The sequence below is a fragment of the Lynx canadensis genome, chromosome A1, assembly GCF_007474595.2.
Source record: "Lynx canadensis isolate LIC74 chromosome A1, mLynCan4.pri.v2, whole genome shotgun sequence".
In the NCBI taxonomy this organism is placed as follows: Eukaryota; Metazoa; Chordata; class Mammalia; order Carnivora; family Felidae; genus Lynx; species Lynx canadensis.
Window position 1 is genome coordinate 203,309,890 of NC_044303.2, and position 21,520 is coordinate 203,331,409.

The 21,520-nt window shown below is 34.2% G+C and overlaps 1 protein-coding gene and 1 pseudogene across 1 annotated transcript in view; both read left to right on the forward strand.

The window, feature by feature from the left end:
• The window catches only part of HCN1 (hyperpolarization activated cyclic nucleotide gated potassium channel 1), a 390,610-nt gene that overhangs the window by 149,321 nt on the left and 219,769 nt on the right, over window positions 1-21,520 (forward strand). The window lies entirely within an intron of this gene.
• Window positions 13,070-13,190, forward strand: LOC115526093 (annotated as a pseudogene).

The window sequence follows — 21,520 nt, forward strand, 5'->3', positions numbered from 1 at the left end:
GTGAAAGCTTACTAGCAAAAAGCAAAAACAAAAGCAAAAGAAAACACACATACAAAAAACAAGGAAGTTGATCAGTATGCTAGATGTTTTCTTCTGGTCCTTTGGTATTTTGTTAGCCTCAGAGAATTTGTGTCCTTTTAAAAATAGTTATATTACGGAGAAACTTACAAGTTTCCAATTTTTACTTATTTACCTTAATGTAGGTCCTAATTCTATGGAAGTCTATTGATGGTGAGCCCATATAACTGCTTATCCTAACCTGGATGGTTCTATCTGTATCAATATCTGTAACGCAGGTGGAGATAATTGTGATTTTACAACTTAATCGTGTAAGAAATGTGGTTTTTATATATTTCTTTCTTACCTTCCCACCCCCTCCTTCTTTGCTTTTAAAATTTTAGTATACCCTGCTATGAGCTCTCATTCCAGGCTTCCAAAATATTTATGTCATAATTTTATTTCTTGTTTCATCATAAAAAGTACCGTTTTCTAAGAGTACTGCTTCTCCTTACAGAAACAGGTGATATATTTGGTTAAATTCTGAAAAGGATAAATTTAACCTCGTTACTTTCTGGATGTTTTCATGTTGTCTGATAATGTTGAGATCTAAGATATTTGTCTCAAATACTGTCACTTTGCCCTGTGTTTTCTTAATGCTCTGTGGACATTTCTCAAATGTAATTCTCATTTCATTATACTGTAGTGTATTTTTGCCTTTTTCTATTTCACTGAATACCAGTACATTTTTTTGGAAAATGGGGCTGTACTTTATTCATCTTTTATATCAGTGTGTGCTATGCTTTAGGACATAGTAAATAAATATTAATAAATGAAGAAATTTTTTTTCTATTAAATAGTACATCACTCTATCTAAAGCCACAAGATGGATGTGCACCTTTCATATCAATCAGTATTTGCTGTCTGTGTTTTGGTAAATCAAGCTTGCTTTACTGCAATATGGTACAATTTTTACTTTTTTCTAGTTCCTCTGAAGCCTTCTGAATTCCTTTGTAAGATTTAAAATAGGTTTTATAAAATCTTCTCCATGGATGTGACAATAACTACTGTGGAATTAAGTGCTAGAGCTTTTGTTCTCTAGAGTATTATTTTTTAGAGAGCCAATTCAATTTAAAAAGTAAGAACATGTATGGACATGGCTTAAGAATTGTTAAGAGTTATAGAAAAAAAATAGATTGTACAGCTTTACATTTTAAGTAAATTACTGTATAGATAAATATCAATAAAATGATCTCATTGTATTACACTAATATATTAATATCTAGTTGGGTCTGGAAACTAGCCATATGGAGCTAGCTTTCTAATATTTTAGCCTGAAATTAGATCTTTAAGTGTAAACTGGGAAAATATGTGTGACATCTAACACATGTGCTGTTCAACATTTTTCTAGAGCTTTAGACTGCATTAACTATATCATATTCCAGAATACATGGTCATTGAATCTTCAGAAAACACTAAAGAGATCCTAGCAAATAACATTTGTTAGGAAAAAAGAAAGACTTTAACCAATAGAATATATAAAACAAATTATATATGATGAAATGTGTTTGTCTATAGCCAGTGCAAAAGATAAAATAGGGTTTTGTAAATAGAGAGTGAAGAAATAGGGAATCAATCTAGGAAAACCAGCTAATTGCTCACACACTTACAGGCTTTAAGGATGTGTAAGAATGGAGAATCTTATCCTTAACTTTACAGGCCACAAATTAAATTTGGCTTCTTTTTTGATAACTTGTTAAACTCAATATTATAACCTTTTAACTAACCTCAATTTTATAGCTTTATATTTGCAGAAATGTTGCAAAGGTAATACAGAGGGTTTCCGTTCATCCCATACCCAGTGTCCTCACTTAATAACATTTTATATGCTATAGTATATTTGTCATACTAATGAACCAATACTGATACATTATTGACTGAAGTCCATACCATTATTCAGATTTGCTTAGTTTCTTTATTTAATGTTCTTTTTCTGTTCCAGGATCCCATCCAAAATCCACACTATATTAAGTCCTCATGTCTCCTGAGGCTCCTTTGGACTGTGACATCTTCTTAGAATTTCCTCATTTTTAGTGACAGTTTTGAGGACAACAGTTTTTCAGTTAGGGTTTATCTGGTATTTTTCTCATGGCTGGACAAGGGCTATGAATTTTTGTAAAGATGACCATAGAGGTATAGTGCCATTCTCTGCTGGCTCAATCACGTCAAGGGTACATGCCTGAATATGACTTCTCTCTCATGGTATTTACTTTGATTACTTGACTGAGGTGGTGTTTGGAGATTTTTCAGTATCAAGTTTCTTCTTTTCTCTTTTCCCATACTGTCCTCTTTAAAAGGAAGTCACTCTCTGCAGCCTACACTTACGGAGTGGGAAGTTATGCTCTTTCTTCTTTAGGGGGGTGTATCAACATAAATTACTTGGAATTCTTCTGCAAAGGAGATTTTTCTCTTCTCTGGCATTCATTTATTGATTCAACCATTCATTTTTATTATTGAGGACTCATGGATATTTATTTTATACTTTGGATCATAATCCAATACTATATTATTTATTTTGTTACTTAAATTGCCCCACTTTTGGCCATTGGGAGCTCATAGAAAATGGCATTAGAAACAAAGATCAAGGCTTTGGGAGTGTTTTTAACTTTTGTAAAGTAAACTCAAAAGTTTCTCATCAAATTAAGTAACTTCTTAAAACAAATTACCTGTATAAATCCAGACTGCATTAAACTGGGTTGCAGAGATTAATTGTCCCCCAGTATTTATTTTCCATTATGTTCCTTTAATAGGACCCTGAAGTACTAACTGGATCTGGAAATCAGCAATAAATCTTCCATTTCTAAGCCCTTTTGTAGTTAGATTTGGCCTTGTGACAGTTATTGAAGATGTGATGAAACTGATATCTTTAAGTATTCTTTTGGTCTTTGAAAGAAATTGTATCATCCTTCTGCCCCTTCTTCTTTTGCCTGACTGGAATGTGGTTATGGTGGGAGATAGAACAGCCATGTTAAGTACGACAACATGGTAAGAAAGAATTGGGTCCCTGTTGTTCATGTGGTCATGTTGCAAGGTCTGAGATGCTAACACTTAAAAGAGAGAGACATAAAATATTATTTTCTTTTGTGGGGTGGGACAGAGAGAGAGGAAGAGAGAAAATCACAAGCGGGCTCCACATGTCAGCACAGAGCCCAACGTGGGGCTTAAAATCACGAACCATGAGATCGTGACCTGAGCTGAAATCAAGAGTTGGATGCCTACCTGACTGAGCCACCCAGGTGCCTGCCCTTAAAATGTTCTCTTTCAATCCTTTGTTATTTGGAGTTTTCCTGTCTCCGACATTCAAACCTAATGTGAATTATATTTGGTATAACATCTTTTTATGATAAGAATTTTGAATACATCTTGATCTGTTGCCCACAGCCTCTCACTTCAGATTATGTATTTCAGCTACTTACATCTAATTAAATAAATATTTATTAAATACCCCTCGTGAGCTAGGAGAAAATTTAAAAATAAATTAAAAAGCATCTCCGCCCTTTTGAGGTTATATTCTAGTCATATAATAGGAAATTTCCTGAGCACACAGTTCAACTCTTATGTTTGAAAACATGCCTCTACTTGAGATGCCCTTCAATTTCTATAGTCTTCACGAAATCTCTTACTTGTTTGTTAAGATTCAGCTGAAGCATTATCTCTCCAGGGAAATCTTCCTCAACTTTTGTAGGCAGTCTTAGTCGCTCCTTCATCTGTGCTCCTGGAGCATGTGCTGTGAGCCTTCAAACTCAATGTTGAGTCATATCATTTATCTAGTAGATCACAGGTCCTAAAAATTGGTTGTATATTTTCATTCAAGAATTATTACCTACCAAAATTCTGGCAGATGCGAGACGTTGGTATAATTCAACTCTATTAATTTACAAAAATGTGTGATATTCTATTTGGAAGAAGACAATATTAGCATCTACTATAGTATCTAGAGGACTCCCTTCCTTTTTCTTTTCAGGGTTCAAGTAATGATCAGGAGTTTGCATGATGATTCTAGAATCAAAATCCTGTATGGCCTGGAGGGTGTTTTGAACCAGGGCATGTTGAGGTCTGAATAATTACTGTCCACAAATAGGATGAGTTGCAAGGATCATCTTTTTTAGATTCCAAATTGTGTCTTAATATAGTGAACAAACCTGAAAATCCTTCAGAACAGCAGCATAGATAATAGCTGTCAATAGCTTTAACAAAACCAGTTTTCATGCTTGAGTTCCAATATATCACTTTATTTTAGTTGAGCACAAGTGCATCTGGGGGCTTTACGAGAGAAAGAAGTCCTGTCTTTAAACAGAACACAGTTTGCCCACTGAGATGTTCTTACTGGAAGAGACACATATAAACTGAGAAGGGAGAGCCTGAACATTTGCAAATGCAGTTCATGCTCACACTGCAGCATGTAGGCCTGAGGTGCGGCAATGACTGGAATCTTCTGAACTGCTGAAATGCTTTCTGTCTGTCTTTCTTCCTTTCTCCCGCCCCCTCCCTCCGTCCCTGGCTGTCTCCCTCCCTCCCTGGCTCCCTCCCTCTGTTCTTACCAGCCTGTCTTCTTTCCTCCCCTTTTTCCTCCCTCCCTTCCTCCATCCCTTCTTTCTTTCCTCCCTCCCTTCCTTCCTTCCTTCCTTCCTTCCTTCCTTCCTTCCTTCCTTCCTTCCATCCATTTCATGTTGTTCTTTATCTCTCTTCCCCAGATGATGAGCATGTACAGCTGAATTTTTAAGTTTAGTATACATGTGATGTACTCTATCCAAATAGACTAAATGTGTCTCACTTCCCTGAACAACCACATTTCTTGGGTTACTTTCACCTCTAGGATATTACATTTATTGTGTGATAGTCTCACTGTTCTTATTTGGGTAGAGGTGCCCACATAGTTAAAATTGGAAAAGATCAATTTAGCAGGAGATGACACTATGCTGAAGACATGTTAAATACTGGCACTAATAGTAATAATTTATAAGGCTCAGAGAAGAAGCACGTCCTATGTTGATCATGTTTTAAGACCTTGAAAGTAAGGAAAATGTCTTTTTTTTTTTATTGTTAATCTGGGTGCTTTGGGCAGGGTGGACACTTAGCAAATATGTACAGGGTTTTCAAAATATAATAGTGGCATTTTTTAAAAGTACACTGAACTTGGATAAAGTTATAGCAAATGAGATGATGATAAGAACCATTTGTTCACCAGCATAGCTGTTTTGGCTTTTGAAAGGCTTCAGACTGGAGGCAAAATCCTTGGCCTTGAGGATGGGCTTTCTGATTTTATCTATTAGTTTCTTGAATTATTGCTGCAGTAGAGCTCACTCCTATCCTCTGAATGTCTCACATTTACCTATCATCTCGTAAAGTTACATTAATGACAAATATTAAGTCATAGATATTTTATATAAGAAAGCCTGACCTTTAATGAGAATGCTTGAACATGTCATCGAGGCCACCTTGTGTTTTGAAGCACTTCAGTGCTATGATTATTAGTACCACATGCCCCTTATCTTCCTCTTTTCCTAACTTTTTCCCAGAAACACAATGCACAATGTTTGATCCCAGGAACAGAGGTAATGCTGAATATTTGAGGAAAAGTTGGCCATTGATCTTCTGTTATTTACATTACAAAAAGATGAAAACTATGAGCATGGAGAATAATTTGGATTGTAAGACAAATGGCACAGTCTGACTTTCTGTGTAGAACTACTTTCAAAAGTAGTACACAGCAGCCTTTGTCTGAGATTTTTCCTGTACTCCTACTTGGACATAGGAAAAAGATACGATGACCTTTTAAGACATATTTCCAACTCAGTAATTGTCATATGAACTTTAAGAGTCAGTAATAGTCCTACTTGCAAAACCCTTTCACAGTAAGCTTTTTAAAAGCTAAGATTAGAATTAGTTCATTTCTATCTTCCCTTTAATTTTTAGTGCTTGGTTTATGTTATGTTGCTTTTCTGCATATAAGTTTGTATATCCCTTTGATTATACTCAGAATCCATATATAAAATTAAAATAAGTTTTAGTGAAATTCCAGTAAGATTTATTTTTCTGGAAATATATGCAGGTGTACCATATATCATTTTAAAATCAGAAATTAAATACTGGTAATGATGACTTTTAACCTGGAATTACAATATAGTAGCTAGACAATGCTTACTTTATATTCATTCAAATATCGATGTAGAATTTTAGGAGTCAGTGCATAGCTTTTACTTTAAAAAGGAGTTCCAAACATTGAGCTATAACACGTTTGCTTTTGGAAAAGTGTTTGTTTTTCTACCCTTCCACTAATAAAGGCCTAAACACCCTCCTTCGTCATATAATCCACTGGTTCCTTTCCTTTCCAACCATGTGAGCATGTTGCTTAATTCTCAGTTTGCAGGTTGAACTGTTTCTCCGTAATACACGTTTATTTCCCTTTTGGGAAAAGAAAAAAAGGTGTTTCTCTATTGTGGATATCTTTTATAAGACTGTTTATTCTTCTTCTTCTTTTTTTCTGTCACATTTTCAGTGGGACTTTGGAACCATTTCAAAATCTCCATAAGGGGCATGGATATGGAGCGTGCTTTCCTTCTTTTCCCATCCCACCATCGCCCTCTTAGCTGCTGCTATGGCAACAGACTGGCAACAGTTGTAGAGGAAACCATGCTCAGACTAAGGCCAGATGGAGGGAGTGGGTGCCAGTGGCAGCATTGCAGGGAAGCTGTGTGTAGCGGTGATGAATTGAACTTGGCCGTGTTCCTCTCCAATAAATAGGCAAGTTGGAAAGGGAAGGAAAAGGGCAGAAACTATGGAGCATCACAGAAGCTGCACAATTGTTCACTTGAGTGTGGTCCATGTTAATGTGAAATCTATATTTTCTACTTTTTTTTTTTTTTTTCATGATGTAAAACATGCTAATGTCTCTGCTGTATCAAAAAAGAAAAAAAAAAACGCTTCGTGGTACAACTTCTGTTCTAATAGACTCGCTATAAAACATTTCCTCTACAAAGTATTTTTTTTCTTTTATCCCTAGCCTCACAACTAATGATCTCCTAACTCTTATTATTAACAGTGTTATCTCTTTATTGTTGATGGTGAATGGGAATATTTATTTTTATTAAAAAATGTTACCATTAGTTTGCAGTTTTGCAGCTACTAGATGTGTAACATTGTCTCTTCTGAATATTTTCAAGGCATTTCCTTTGAGTTAATAAGAATTTTCTATTCTCCATGAGCTTTGATGATATAATAATCAGGATTAATATTAAATGAATGGAAAAGAAGGATGACAATTAATTTAGTAAGAAAAACATGATCTCTGTAGAGAGCTGTACCTTTAAACAAACAGTTTGTTCTGTGGGAAAGGTTTTAAAGCTTTTCCAACTCATGAATAAAGATGGAGATAAAAATAAAACAAAAAGTAATTTAACAAGATATATTTGAGTTGTAATTTCCTTTTTTGTTGATAAAAAAACAGCTTATATTTGTGTTGCTTGAGTTGTTACCTCCTTATTTAGTTGGAATGAAAAAAACCCTAGAAAACAGAGGTACAAACATGTAAAAACATGGTCATTAGTATTAATTATTAACATTAATATTTCAATGATATTTCATTATTTTTTTCTAGAAGTTTTGAACTGACAATCAAATTGGAGATGGATTTTGTTTTCCAAATGACTAGTGTCGGTCAGCTGGTAACTGGCACCACTCATTGGTGACAGACATGAAAATGTAATTGCTTATAGATTGATTCCTAGAAGTAAAACATGTAAGATGTCTTAAAAACAATAAAATATTTTTTCCAAATATTTTTTTTTTGGTTTTCACATGGCAAAAGGCAGTCTTACTCAGTCTGAACTATATTTTAGTATGTAAATAAATGTAATCTGTAAGTAAAATTTATTATTTTTATTGTGAGTTGCAATTATTTATCTAATACAATTTCATTCTGGCATATATAACTATACTACTCTTGTTACTTGAGCAAAGAGAAGATGAGCAAGATCGTACTTAGAGTTATTTAGGTTTGAACTCACAAAGACATAGTAACACCTTTATTTGGTAAGGACGAGGAGTGACATGTTAATGTAAGCCTGATTAGCCAACTTTCCTTGTTTCTAATAGGTGCTCAAAAATAATCATATTATATATTGATGAAAAATCAAACTGCCATTTGAAAATGGTAAAATATTATGTATTTTATCTTATGTATGAATTAATATATATTAAAATTATGGCAATTCTAAATATGTTAAAAAATAAATGGTACGGTTTTAATTTACCCTCCTGTAGTTCCAGCAGTTTTCAACACTTAGACAGTTTGTTTTAACCATATGCAAACTTCTTTCCACATATGATTATGAAAAAATCCCAGGTAGAATACCATTTTGGCTTATTAAAAGTTGAACTATTAAAAATGAAGATGGTAAAAAATAAAATATTAATGTGCTTTAAAAAAAGACACATTTCTTGGGGCATCTGGGTGGCTCAGTCTGTTAGGCATCCGACTTTGGCTCAGGTCATGATCACATGGTTCTTGGGTTGGAGCCCCATGGTGAGCTCTTTGCTGACCACTGGGATCCTGGAGCCTGCTTCCGATTATGTGTCTCCCTCTCTCTGCTCCTCCCCCACTCATGCTCTGTCTCTCTCTCTCAAAAATAAATAAAGCTTAAAAAAAAATTTTTTTTTTCAAAAACCATTTCTTTTTTTTTTTTTTTAACTTTTATTTTTAAGTAATCTGTACACCCAGCCTGTGGCGGGAACTTACAACCCTGAAATCAAGAGTCACCCGCTACACCCATGAAGCCAGCCAGGCGTGCCCCCCGCCACTCCCATTTCTTTATTTTCATTAGTCAGTACTCACATTTCCCACATGTCTTCCTTTCTTTTTCATTTAAAACTTTTTTTCTAACCAGAGTCCAAGTAAAGATATCTCCTAAGTATCATTTAGTCAATGTAGATCTAAAATCAGTTTCTATCTCTCTCTTTCTCTGTCTCTCTCCTTCCTTTGGTGTTTGTTGGAGAAGCCTGTTCATTTGCCTTCAGTTTCCCAAGGTCTGGAGAGTGCTAATGTCAAAATGTTATCTTCCCTTTATTTCCTTTAACTTAGTAGTAAGATTCACGTTTGATTTTTTTTTTTTTTTTTTTTTTTTTTTTTTTTGGCGAGACTCTATCACAGTTGGTGGTGTGTGCTTACATCAGAAGGAACATACTGTCTTCTCTGTGATGTTAGAAGCCACTGCCTAAATCCATTGTTTCATTAAAGGTCACAAAACAGTGAAATTCTAATTAGCATACTCTTTCTTCATGTATTCACTGAATACTTAACATTTCATCAAGTATTCTGTTCACCTACAATGTTTCCTATAGGAAAGGAGAGCTAAAATTTGATTCTTTTGATTTATTTACTTTATTTATTCATTTTAACTATTGTGTTATCTTCTATTGTACGTATATACCAACATTTGCATTGTTTCTAATTTTGTATAGGTATACGTATTACTGCGATACGAATACTTACACGTTTGGACAATTTCTACTTCAGTATTGCCAATTTTTTTCACATGCAAGTACATAAAAATTTCTCTTGACTCAACATTCACTTATTTATTAAATGTTCATTATTATTATTCTTTTTGTTAACCTCCTGCTACTGTCCTCAGACTTTCTTTTAGATGTTTTATTTAATTTACTTAGCAATTTTATTAGGTGGATACTGTTATTATTCTGAATTTAAAAGTGAGAAAATGAGAGCACGTGGGTGGCTCAGTTGGTTAAGCATCCAGCTCTTGATCTTGTCTCAGGTCATGATCTTACCCTTCGTAAGATCGAGTGGTGTGGGGCTCTCCACTGACATCATGGAGCCTGCTTGGGATTCTGTCTTCCTCTCTCTCTGGTCCTCCCCTGCTCTCTCCCTCTCTTTCTCTCAAAAATAAATAAATAAACATTAAAAAAATAAAGGTGTAAAAATAAAGGCAAATAAACATTGAATAACTTGTACATAGCTAGTAAGGGATAGAGTCAAAATTATTTGCCTAGTGTTATCTTAATTATTAAAAATGGTAGATCCCATTACTCTTTGAAATTGCATTCATTCTTGATTATTAGTGATATTCAACCTTTTTCATGTGTTTGTTGGCCATTCTGATTCTCTTTTAGTATTGCCTTTTGTACATATCCTTTACCCTTTTTCCCCTTCTTAGCTATCCTCATTTACACATTAATGTCAGTTCAACATCAACCACAATTCATCTATTTGCCGAAAGTACTAGTTTTGTTATTTTTCAGGATACATATTAAATAAAAGTGTAGTATATGGTAGAATCCCTTCCGTACACTTGGATTATAATTGGTGAGACCATATCCTTCTGAATTTTAAAGAGGTTATTCAAACATGTTTCAACTACAACTGGTAAACACTAAATGATACTGTAGCTTTTGCACAGTAGTCCTGAAATTTACATTATATATAATATAATGCAAACAATACATTGTAGTTTTACATATGCCTGAATTTACATATGTCTGAATTCTGTCAAACAGTGTGGGAAAGAGAAGAGTTAATGAAACATTATTTCCATCCTGAAATTTACAACCTGGTTGAGGGAGCAACTCCAAAACAAATGAAATTAGGGACTGATTTAAAGGGAAAATAATCACATTCTAGTAAATCTATGCTAAAAACATATGAAATTTTGCCTTTCAGAAGAGTGTTTAAATATTTTAATATCTTCCTAGAAAAATAACATAACAAGAATCTAACATTAAATGAACTCTTAGCTATTTAAAATAAATGTATTTTTAAATTATTTTTGAACTTTTTTTCCTAAAGCCTAGAGGTAAAATAATAAATAAGATAGGATCTCTCAAGGAGTGCATTATTGGGTAAAACAAAGTAAATGAAAATGAATTGATTTTAATAAGCCATGCATAATCTCAGAAGTTCATGCTAACTGTTCCTATACTGTACAAATATAATAAGATTATAAAATTAGAATGTTAACAGTGAGTAGATTTTTGAAGATGGAAATATATGTGAGATTTGATTTTTTTGACTTTGATTATATTTATATTTTCAAAATGCCATTTAGGACCCTAAATTATTTTACCTCGAAAAAGTAGTATTCATCTTCAGAGTAGTGGTTAAATGAATGTTAGGACATCCCTATATTAAAATACTACTAAACTGTTAAAACTCTATTGCAGCAATTTTCTGTGTGTTAATAAAGAAAACCTTTCAAGATATAATAATTGAGAAAAACAAGGTAAATAAAGTACATATAAATATTCTTATTTATGTTTATTTAAAAAGGATATGTAGTGTGTGTGCAAATGCTGTGCACATAGTATTTATGTTACATAAAGAATTCTAGAAATGTAAGAAACTTAATGACAGTGCTTACCTCAAGGAAATGGCTTCACAGTTACCTTTTAAAAGATATAAACTGTTGAACTGTTTACATGTTTTAAGTCATGTGTTATCAGCTATTATTACTAATGTAATATTACTCAATCAGCAGGAAGTTCAGATATTTAAAACACTTTTTTATGGAAATGCACTATTAACATACAGACAAAGATATGCTTGGAGCTAATATACTTTAAATCTGTAAGCAATTATTACTATTGATGTCCTAATGGGAAATTTATATATGTCTTAATGAGCTGTGAAAAATAAAATTCAAGGTCTTACACTGTGTGTCCTTGTGAAAGATAAAATGATTTAGGAGTCCCTGCAATTTGCCCTTTCAATTTAATCACTGGCTATTTCATTGCTTGACATTCATATAATTATTAAAAATCTCAAAGCAATGTGTACAAGCCTTATTTGCTGGTTAGTGACATTCTTAAGAAAATAAATGCGTAATTATTTTTCTTTTAGAATAAGAATCAGCAGTGATGGTTCAAAGTATTTGATTAAGTATAATAATTTGAATTACTAAAAAGATAAAGCATATTGTTAGATTGTTTGTAGTAGTATAAATTCCAAAAGGTATCCAAGAACCCCTAGATGACACTAGATGCTTCAAAATTTAAGAAAAAAAATTTCTAAATCATTTTGGAAAGTTAACACAATAATCATTTTCCTGTTCCATAGTAAACATATCTTTTTGGATGCCTGTTTACCTCAAATATGTTCCAAGGCATTCTTTCTTTTTTTAATTTCTTTAAATGTTTATTTTTGAGAGAGAGAGAGAGAGCGAGCATGAGTGGGAAGGGACAGAGTGAGAGAGAGAGAGGGAGACACAGAAACCGAGGCAGGCTCCAGGCTCTGAGCTGTCAGCACAGAGCCTGACGGGAGGCTTGAACTCACAAACAGTGAGATCATGACCTGAGCAGAAGTCGGATGCTTAACCAACTAAGCCACCCAGGCAATTATGTTGCATTCTTAATATTATTCTTATTGACATGATTTTTAGCATATTTTGATTGAGGAGATAGGAAGGATTGAAATAACGAGCTGTTGTTTAAAATAATTGTAAGGACCTTACAAAGTACTTATTTTTTTCTACTGTGTGTTCACTTTCATGATACATCTCTATCCATTTTATTATTTGGCTCCCAAAGTGAGATTATTTTGAATGAAATTATATATTTGTAGGTGCTGTTAATTTCAGGTAAAAATAGGTTTGTAGGGGTGCCTGAATGACTCAGTTGGGTGAGCATCCAAATGCGGCTCAGGTCATGACCTCACAGTCTGTGATTTTGAGCCCCTGTTGGGCTCTGTGCTGACAGCTTAGAGCCTGGAGCCTGCTTTAGATTCTGTGTCTCCCTCTCTCTCTGCCCCTCCCTCGCTCGCACTCACTCTCTCTCTTTCTCTCTCTCCCCAAGATAAATAAACATTAAAAAAAATAGGTTTGTTAATGATAAAATTAGTGTCAAAAATGCCATTATAAAGCAGTTATTATGTTAAGTCTATGCAATTAAAACCTGATTATCATTAAAAGCTAAGCATGAAAATGTATATATAAAAATCTTTATCTTATATAAAGCTTCACCAAAAATATCCCTTTATATAATGAGTTTTGTTGTTTAATTATACAGCTTTGTACAGTGGCAGTATCGTAGCCAGTGAGGTTTATCTGAGGCACAGATTATTGCTATTGTTTAATTATAATTGATGTATATTATGATTACATTTGATTTATAAGAAGCTTTTAAGAATCTATATTATGTAAAAGATTTATTATATGTAATAAATGTAATATGTTATAATGTATTAGCATTCAACTGTTTTTAGCTATCATTTTTCTCTCTTTATTGTAAGTATTTTCATAATAGTTACTTCTTAATCATCCATTTGTTTTAGAGTTGAGAATAACTTAAAAAATTAAGCAAAGACATAATTGTTAAAATTCACAATATTTATTTGCTCTTTCAAAAGAGTCAAATTCCGCTTTCACTTAGGATACTAATTTTCCTTTGAATTACAATGATTATTGCAATATATTTGACATTTAATTAATATGTGCATTTAATAAATATGTAATGGGTGCTTACCATGTGCTATGATAAACTAGAATCAACCCTACATTTAGTTGCAGAATAATGGAATATACAATTTAACAATATCAAACAATAATTTTAGGTAAAGAGAAGCTCTACAGAGAAAATAAAACCTGGGTAATAGTTTTGTATGATTGAGAGAGAGAGAGAAAGAGATTTTTGTTGAATCTATCTTAATAATCATCTTCACTTCTTTGGCAATATTTTACAAAGCAAACACTCTACATTGTTTTTCCAGTAGTTTGCTAAGTTTCAGATATTTAATCAATTATTATATTGAGTGAATGAAGATTCTAAAATTTGCATTTTATAAGCATTATAACATATCCCAACTAGAATGCAGGCTCCTTGGGTACAGAGAACATATAACTATAATGTTTACTATAAAATTTCAGTGTCTAGAAGACTATATATTGTTCACAAAAATTTGCTACCTGATTGGCCCACCATTTACCAGCTTTAAGGCACATAAAGTTTGATATTATTCTTCGGCAAGTGTGAACCTGACACAAGGAATGAATGAAGAACAAGGAAGCCAGTGTGGTCCCAGCTCAGCCAGAGATGAGGCAGGAATTAGGGGGTAGGGTCAGAGAAGCAACTGTCACCAGACCTTCTAGTACAGTGATTTCCAGAGAAAAAAATAATATGAACCATATATGTAAGTTTTTATTTTTTAGTACGTATGATAAAAATATAAAAATAAGCAGATAAATGGGTGAAATAAGTGAAGTGGATTACAAGTATATTTATCATGATGAGCACTGAGTAATGTACAGAATTGTTGAATCATTATATTGTACACCCCAAGCTGTATGTTAATTATACTTAAATTAAAACATTTTTAAGTAAAAATAAAAAGTAAGCAGATACAATTAATGTTATATTTTATTTACTCCAAAACATGCAAAATAAAATTTTCAGTTGTAATCAATGTAAAAGTATTAACAAAGTGTTTTACTTTTTAAGTCTTTAAAATTACATTTTTTCATTCTAAGTCTTTGAAGTTCAGTGTATAATTTATATATACAGCATATTTCAATTTTGCCCAGACATATTTCAAGTGCTCAGTAGCCACATGTGGGCAGTGTAGCTCTAGTGTCTTGTAAACCATCGTAAAGACTGGCTTCTAACTTGCTTTGGGAGATCATTTAAAGGTTTTATTTATTTTTTAAGTTTTTATTTAAACTCCAGTGAGTTAGCATACAGTGTAATATTAGTTTCAGGTATACCATATAGAAAGTCAACAGTTTTATACATCACCTGGTGCTCATCACAACAAGTGAACTCCTTAATCCCCATCACCTATTTAACCCATTCCCCACCCACCTCCCCTCTGGTAACCATCAGTTTGTTCTCTATTCCATTCCATTGTGTGTGTGTGTGTGTGTGTGTGTGTGTGTGTGTGTATATATATATATATATATATATATATATATATATTCCATTGTGTGTGTATATATATATATATTCCATTGTGTGTGTGTGTGTGTGTGTGTGTGTGTGTATATATATATATATTCCATTGTGTGTATATATATATATTCCATTGTGTGTGTGTATATGTATATATATATATATACACACTACATCTTCTTTATCCACTCAACGGTCAATGGGTACTTGGAATGTTTCCATAATTTGGCTATTATTGATAATGCTGCTATTTGGGCTGTATGTATCCCGTTGAATTAGTATTTTTGTATTCTTTGGGTAAATACCTAGTAGTGCAATGTTGGATCGTAGGGTAGTTCTGTTTTTAAGAGGAAACTCCATACCGTTTTCCAGAGCGGCTGCACCAGTTTGCATTCCCACAAGCAGTTTAAGAGGGTTCCCCTTTCTCCACATTCTCACCAACATCTGTTGTTTCCTATGTTGTTAATTTTAGCCATTCTGACAGTGTGCAGTGGTATCTCATTGTAGTTTTGATTTGCATTTCCCTGATGATGAGTGATGTTAAGCATCTTTTCATGTGGCTGTTTGCCATCTGGATGTCTTCTTTGGAAAATGTCTATTTGTGTCTTCTGCCCATTTCTTCACTAGATTATTTGTATTTGGGGTGTTGAGTTCAGTAAGTTATTTATAGATTTTGGATACTAACTCTTTATCAGATATGTCATTTGCAAATATCTTCTCCCATCCTGGAAGTTGCCTTTTAGTTTTGTTGATTGTTTCCTTCACTGTGCAGAAGCTTTTTGTTTTGATGTAGTGCCAGTAGTTTATTTTTGCTTTTGTCTCTCTTGCCTCCAGAGACATATCTAGTAAGAAGTTGCTACAGCCTTTGTCAAAGAGATTATTATCTGTGTTGTCCTATAGGATTTTATGGTTTCATTTTCCTGTTTGTCTAAGATTAATTGACCATATAGTTATGGGTTCATTTCTCAGTTTTCTATTTGTTCTGTTGATCCATGTGTCTATTTTTGTGCCAGTACCATACTGTTTTGATCACTATAGCTTTGTAACATAACTTGAAGTCCAGAATTGAGATATCTCCAGCTTTGCTTTTCTTTTTCAAAGTTGCTTTAGCTATTTGGGATTTTTGTGGTTCCATACACATTTTAGGATTGTTTGTTCTAGCTCTGTGAAAAATGCTACTGATATTATGATAAGGACTGCATTAAATATGTTATGTAGATTTCTTGGATAGTATAGACATTTTAACAATATTTGTACTTCTAATCTATGAGCATGGGATGCTTTTCTATTTATTTGTGTCATTTTTAACTTCTTTCATTGGTGTTTTATCATTTCAGAGTACACATCTTTCACCTCTGTGATTAGGTTTATTTCTGGTATCTTATTGGTTTTGGTACAATTGTAAGTGGGACTGATTTCTTATTTTACTCTCTGCTACTTCATTAATGGTATATAGAAATGCAAAAACATTTCTGAAGAATGGTGTGACATGACTCAGGTTTTAGTGAACTGGCTGCTGTATTGCTAATGGTATAAACATGGGCAGATGCCTGGATTATTGTACTGACACAGGCAATAGATGAGAATGGTTAGGGCAAGGCTATTAGTGGAACAGGTAGTGAAAGAGGCTAAGGTCCGGATGTATTTTAAAATTAGAACCCTCACTTGGCTTGGATATAAACTGGAAAAGACAGAATGGAACAAAAGGTCATCTCCAGGATTTTTGTTTATATGAGCTTATATCTAGACAAGGAATTAGTTCTTATTTCTAGATTTGTGATTTCCAGGTGAAGGTGCATACTTTCCTGTGCATACACTAGATAATACAGTGGGTGAGAAAGAAAATAAGAGCATTTAAACTATTAGGAAATATAAGAACTACTCCCTGGAAGATTGTTAGCCCTTCACATCCACACACAACACACACACACACACACACACACACACACACACACACACTCACAGACCAGTGCAACTTGACTCCAGCTGGCTTCATACTGGTAAAGAAATTAGTTACAATTATAATATAGTATAATCAGGATTATTTAGTATTTTACTCTGTAAAAGTAGAAATTGCCACTGGGAAGACCCTAATCAACCATCATTTTGCTCTGCTGCCCACTTAGTCATTTGAAACTGCCATCTAATCAAGTTTCAGTTTGCATGTTAAACCTTGTGTAATGTTACTCATCATCAATTTATGACATTTTACTCTCCTTGATAGCATTTGATTTTATTTTACAGTAACTATTAGGATAGAGAGTATGATAAAAAGGGGAAAATTTATCAAAAGAAGAGTTGTGCAGTTATACATGTAGATTTTCTTAAATTCTATAAAAAGTGTCATTAGGAATTTTAATAAAGTGAGGAGAAAATCATGCCACTCCCTACTGAGAATTACTAAGCAAAACAGTGAGTTCACAGAACATAAATTATTTTTTCCAAGTCATTTTCATCTACTAACAGATTGAATTTAAGGTAATACGGCCAAGCTATTAATTTTAGGATTTATTTATGATTATGCAAACTTTTAGGCTGTATCACCATGGTGACTAATAATGTTTAAATTATGTGCTAAGATCAGACACATTATTGCACAAATGCAATCCAATTTTGAACAAGAATTATAGGTTATTGAAGCTACAATGTGAAATGACAAGTTGATACTTTACCAAATCTGATATCCATTCACCTAATCCAAAAATCCTTCACCCGTATGTCTACATACTACACATTACTTACTATTTTTTTTAATTTTTAATGTTTATTTATTTTGAGAGAGAGCAAGAGAGAGAGAGTGAGTGAGTGTACAAGTGGGGCACAGGCAGAGAGAGAGGGGGACAGAGGATCTGCAGTGGGCTCTGTGCTTACAGCATAGAGAGCCCGATGTGAAACTCGAAATCATGAACCAGGAGATCATGACCTGAGCCGAAGTCGGATGCTTAACAGACTGAGCCACCCAAGTGCCCCTACATATTATGTATTATTTTAGACACTGTGAAAATTGTTTGTGTCCAGGACTGGTAAATAAGAATCTTCATAAATATTTTCTTTTTAATAAACACATTAATTTAAACTTGATTTACAAAATCTTAAAAATTTTAAATGAATTAATCAATAAGTTTTTACCTGAATCATTGAGTCTTTACACTGTTAAAATCTATCAGAAAAATGGCATAACTTTCTACTTGCTTTAAAATCTGTAGTATGGCCACAACATGATGTAGCATGCCTTAGCTAGAACACATTAATTTTAAAACAAGAAAATTTGCATTCTTCTAAATTGTCCAAATTTTATAATTTTTAAATGTTTACTTATTTATTTTATTTATTTTTTTTCAACGTTTATTTATTTTTGGGACAGAGAGAGACAGAGCATGAATGGGGGAGGGGCAGAGAGAGAGAGGGAGACACAGAATCGGAAACAGGCTCCAGGCTCCGAGCCATCAGCCCAGAGCCCGACGCGGGGCTCGAACTCACGGACCGCGAGATCGTGACCTGGCTGAAGTCGGACGCTCAACCGACTGCGCCACCCAGGCGCCCCTATTTTATTTTTTAATATGAAATTTATTGTCAAATTGGTTTCAATACAACACCCAGGGCTCATCCCAACAGGGCCCTCCTCAGTGCCCATCACCCACTTTCCCTGCCCTCCCACCCCCCATCAACCCTCAGTTCTCAGTTTTTAAGTTTCTTAGGGTTTGGCTCCCTCCTGCTCTCACTTTTTTTTTCCTTCCCCTCCCCCATGGTCTTCTGTTAAGTTCTCAGGATCCACATAAGAGTGAAAACTTATGGTATCTGTCTTTCTCTGTATGACTTATTTCACTTAGCATAACACTCTCCAGTTCCATCCACATTGCTGCAAAAGGCCATATTTCATTCTTTCTCATTGCCACGTAGTATTCCATTGTGTATATAAACCACAATTTCTTTATCCATTCATCAGTTGATGGACATTTAGGCTCTTTCCATAATTTGGCTATTGTTGAAAGTGCTGCTATAAACATTGAGGTACAAGTGCCCCTATGCATCAGCACTCCTGTATCCTTGGGTAAATTCCTAGCAGTGCTATTGCTGGTTCATAGAGTAGGTCTATTTTTTAATTTTTTGAGGAACCTCCACACTGTTTTCCAGAGTGGCTACACCAGTTTGCATTCCCACCAACAGTGCAAGAGGGTTCCCATTTCTCCACATCCTCTCCAGCATCTATAGTCTCCTGATTCGTTCATTTTAGCCACTCTGACTGGCATGAGTGTGTCTGTGTGGTTTTGATTTGTATTTCCCTGATGAGGAGTGACATTGAGTATCTTTTCATGTGCCCGTTGGCCATCTGGATGTCTTCTTTAGAGAAGTATCTATTCATGTTTTCTGCCCATTTCTTCACTGGAGTTTTTTTTTTCGGGTGTGGAGTTTGGTGAGTTATTTATAGATATTGGATACTAGCCTTTTGTCTGATATGTCATTGCAAACATCTTTTCCCATTCCGTCGGTTACCTTTTAGTTTTGTTGTTTGTTTCCTTTGCAGTGCAGAAGCTTTTTATCTTCATGAGGTCCCAATAGTTCATTTTTGCTTTTAATTCCCTTGCCTTTGGGAATCAAGTAAGTCAAGTAAGAAATTGCTGCGCCTGAGGTCAGAGAGGTTTTTTCCTGCTTTCTCCCCTAGGATTTTGATGGTTTCCTGTCTCACATTCAAGTCCTTTATCCATTTTGAGTTTATTTTTGTGAATGGTGTAAGAAAGTGGTCTAGTTTCATTCTTCTGCATGTTGCTATTCTCCCAGCACCATTTGTTAAAGAGACTTTTTTCCATTGGATATTCTTTCCTGCTTTGTCAAAGATTAGTTGGCCATACTTTTGTGGGTCCAATTCTGGAGTCTCTATTCTATTCCATTGGTCTATGTGTCTGTTTTTGTGCCAATACCATGCTGTCTTGATAATTATAGCTTTGTAGTAGAGGCTAAAGTTGGATTGTGATGCCTCCATATTTGGTCTTCTTCTTCACTATTACTTTGGCTATTCGGGGTCTTTTGTGGTTCCATACAAATTTTAGGATTGCTTGTTCTAGCTTCAAGAAGAATGCTGGTGCAATTTTGATTGGGATTGCATTGAATGTGTAGATAGCTTTGGGTAGTACTGACATTTTAACAATATTTATTTTTCCAATCCATGAGCAGGGAATGTTTTTCCATTTCTTTATATCTTCTTCAATTTCCTTCATAAGCTTTCTATAGTTTTCAGCATACAGATCTTTTACATCTTTGGTTAGGTTTATTCCTAGGTATTTTATGCTTCTTGGTGCATTTGTGAATGGGATCAGTTTCTTTATTTGTCTTTCTGTTGCTTCATTATTAGTGTATAAGAATGCAACTGATTTCTATACATTGATTTTGTATCCTGCAACTTTGCTGAATTCATGTATCAGTTCTAGCAGACTTTTGGTGGAGTCTATTGGGTTTTCCATGTATAATATCATGTCACCTGCAAAAATTGAAAGCTTGACTTCCTATCTGCCAGTTTTGATACCTTTGATTTCCTTTTGTTGTCTGATTGCTGATGCTAGCACTTCCAACCCTATGTCAAACAACAGCGGTGAGAGTGGACATCCCTGTAGTGTTCCTGATCTCAGGGGGAAAGCTCTCAGTTTTTCCCCATTGAGGATGATGTTAGCTGTGGGGTTTTCATAAATGGCTTTTATGATGTTTAAGTATGTTTCTTCTATCCCGACGTTCTCGAGGGTTTTTATTAAGAAAGGTTGCTGAATTTTGTCAAAGGCCTTTTTTGCATCAATTGACAGGATCATATGGCTCTTGTCTTTTCTTTTATTAATGTGATGTATCATATTGATTGATTTGCAAATGTTGAACCAGCCCTGCCTCCCAGGAATGAATTCCACTTGATCATGGTGAATAATTCTTTGTATATGCTGTTGAATTCTATTTGCTAGTATCTTGTTGAGAATTTTTGCATCCATATTCATCAGGGATACTGGCCTGTAGTTCTCTTTCTTTGCTGGGTCTCTGTCTGGTTTGGGAATCAAAGTAATGCTGGCTTCATAGAATGAGTCTGGAAATTTTCCTTCCCTTTCTATTTTTTGGAACAGCTTGAGAAGGATAGGTATTATCTCTGCTTTAAATGTCTGGTAGAATTCCCCAGGGAAGCCATCTGGTCCTGGACACTTATTTGTTAGGAGATTTTTGATAACTGATTCAATTTCTTTGCTGGTTATGGGTCTGTTCAAGTTTTCTATTTATTCCTGTTTGAGTTTTAGAAGTGTGTGGGTATTTAGGAATTTGTCCATTGCTTCCAGGTTGTCCAGTTTGTTGGCATATAATTTGTCATAGTATTCCCTGATAATTGCTTGTATTTCTGAGGGATTGGTTGGAATAATTCCATTTTCATTCATGATTTTATCTATTTGGGCCATCTCCCTTTTCTTTTTGAGAAGCCTGACTAGAAGTTTTTCAATTTTGTTTATTTTTTCAAAAAAACAACTCTTGGTTTCATTGATATGCTCTACAGTTTTTTTTAAGATTCTATATTGTTTATTTCTGCTCTGATCTTTGTTATTTCTCTTCT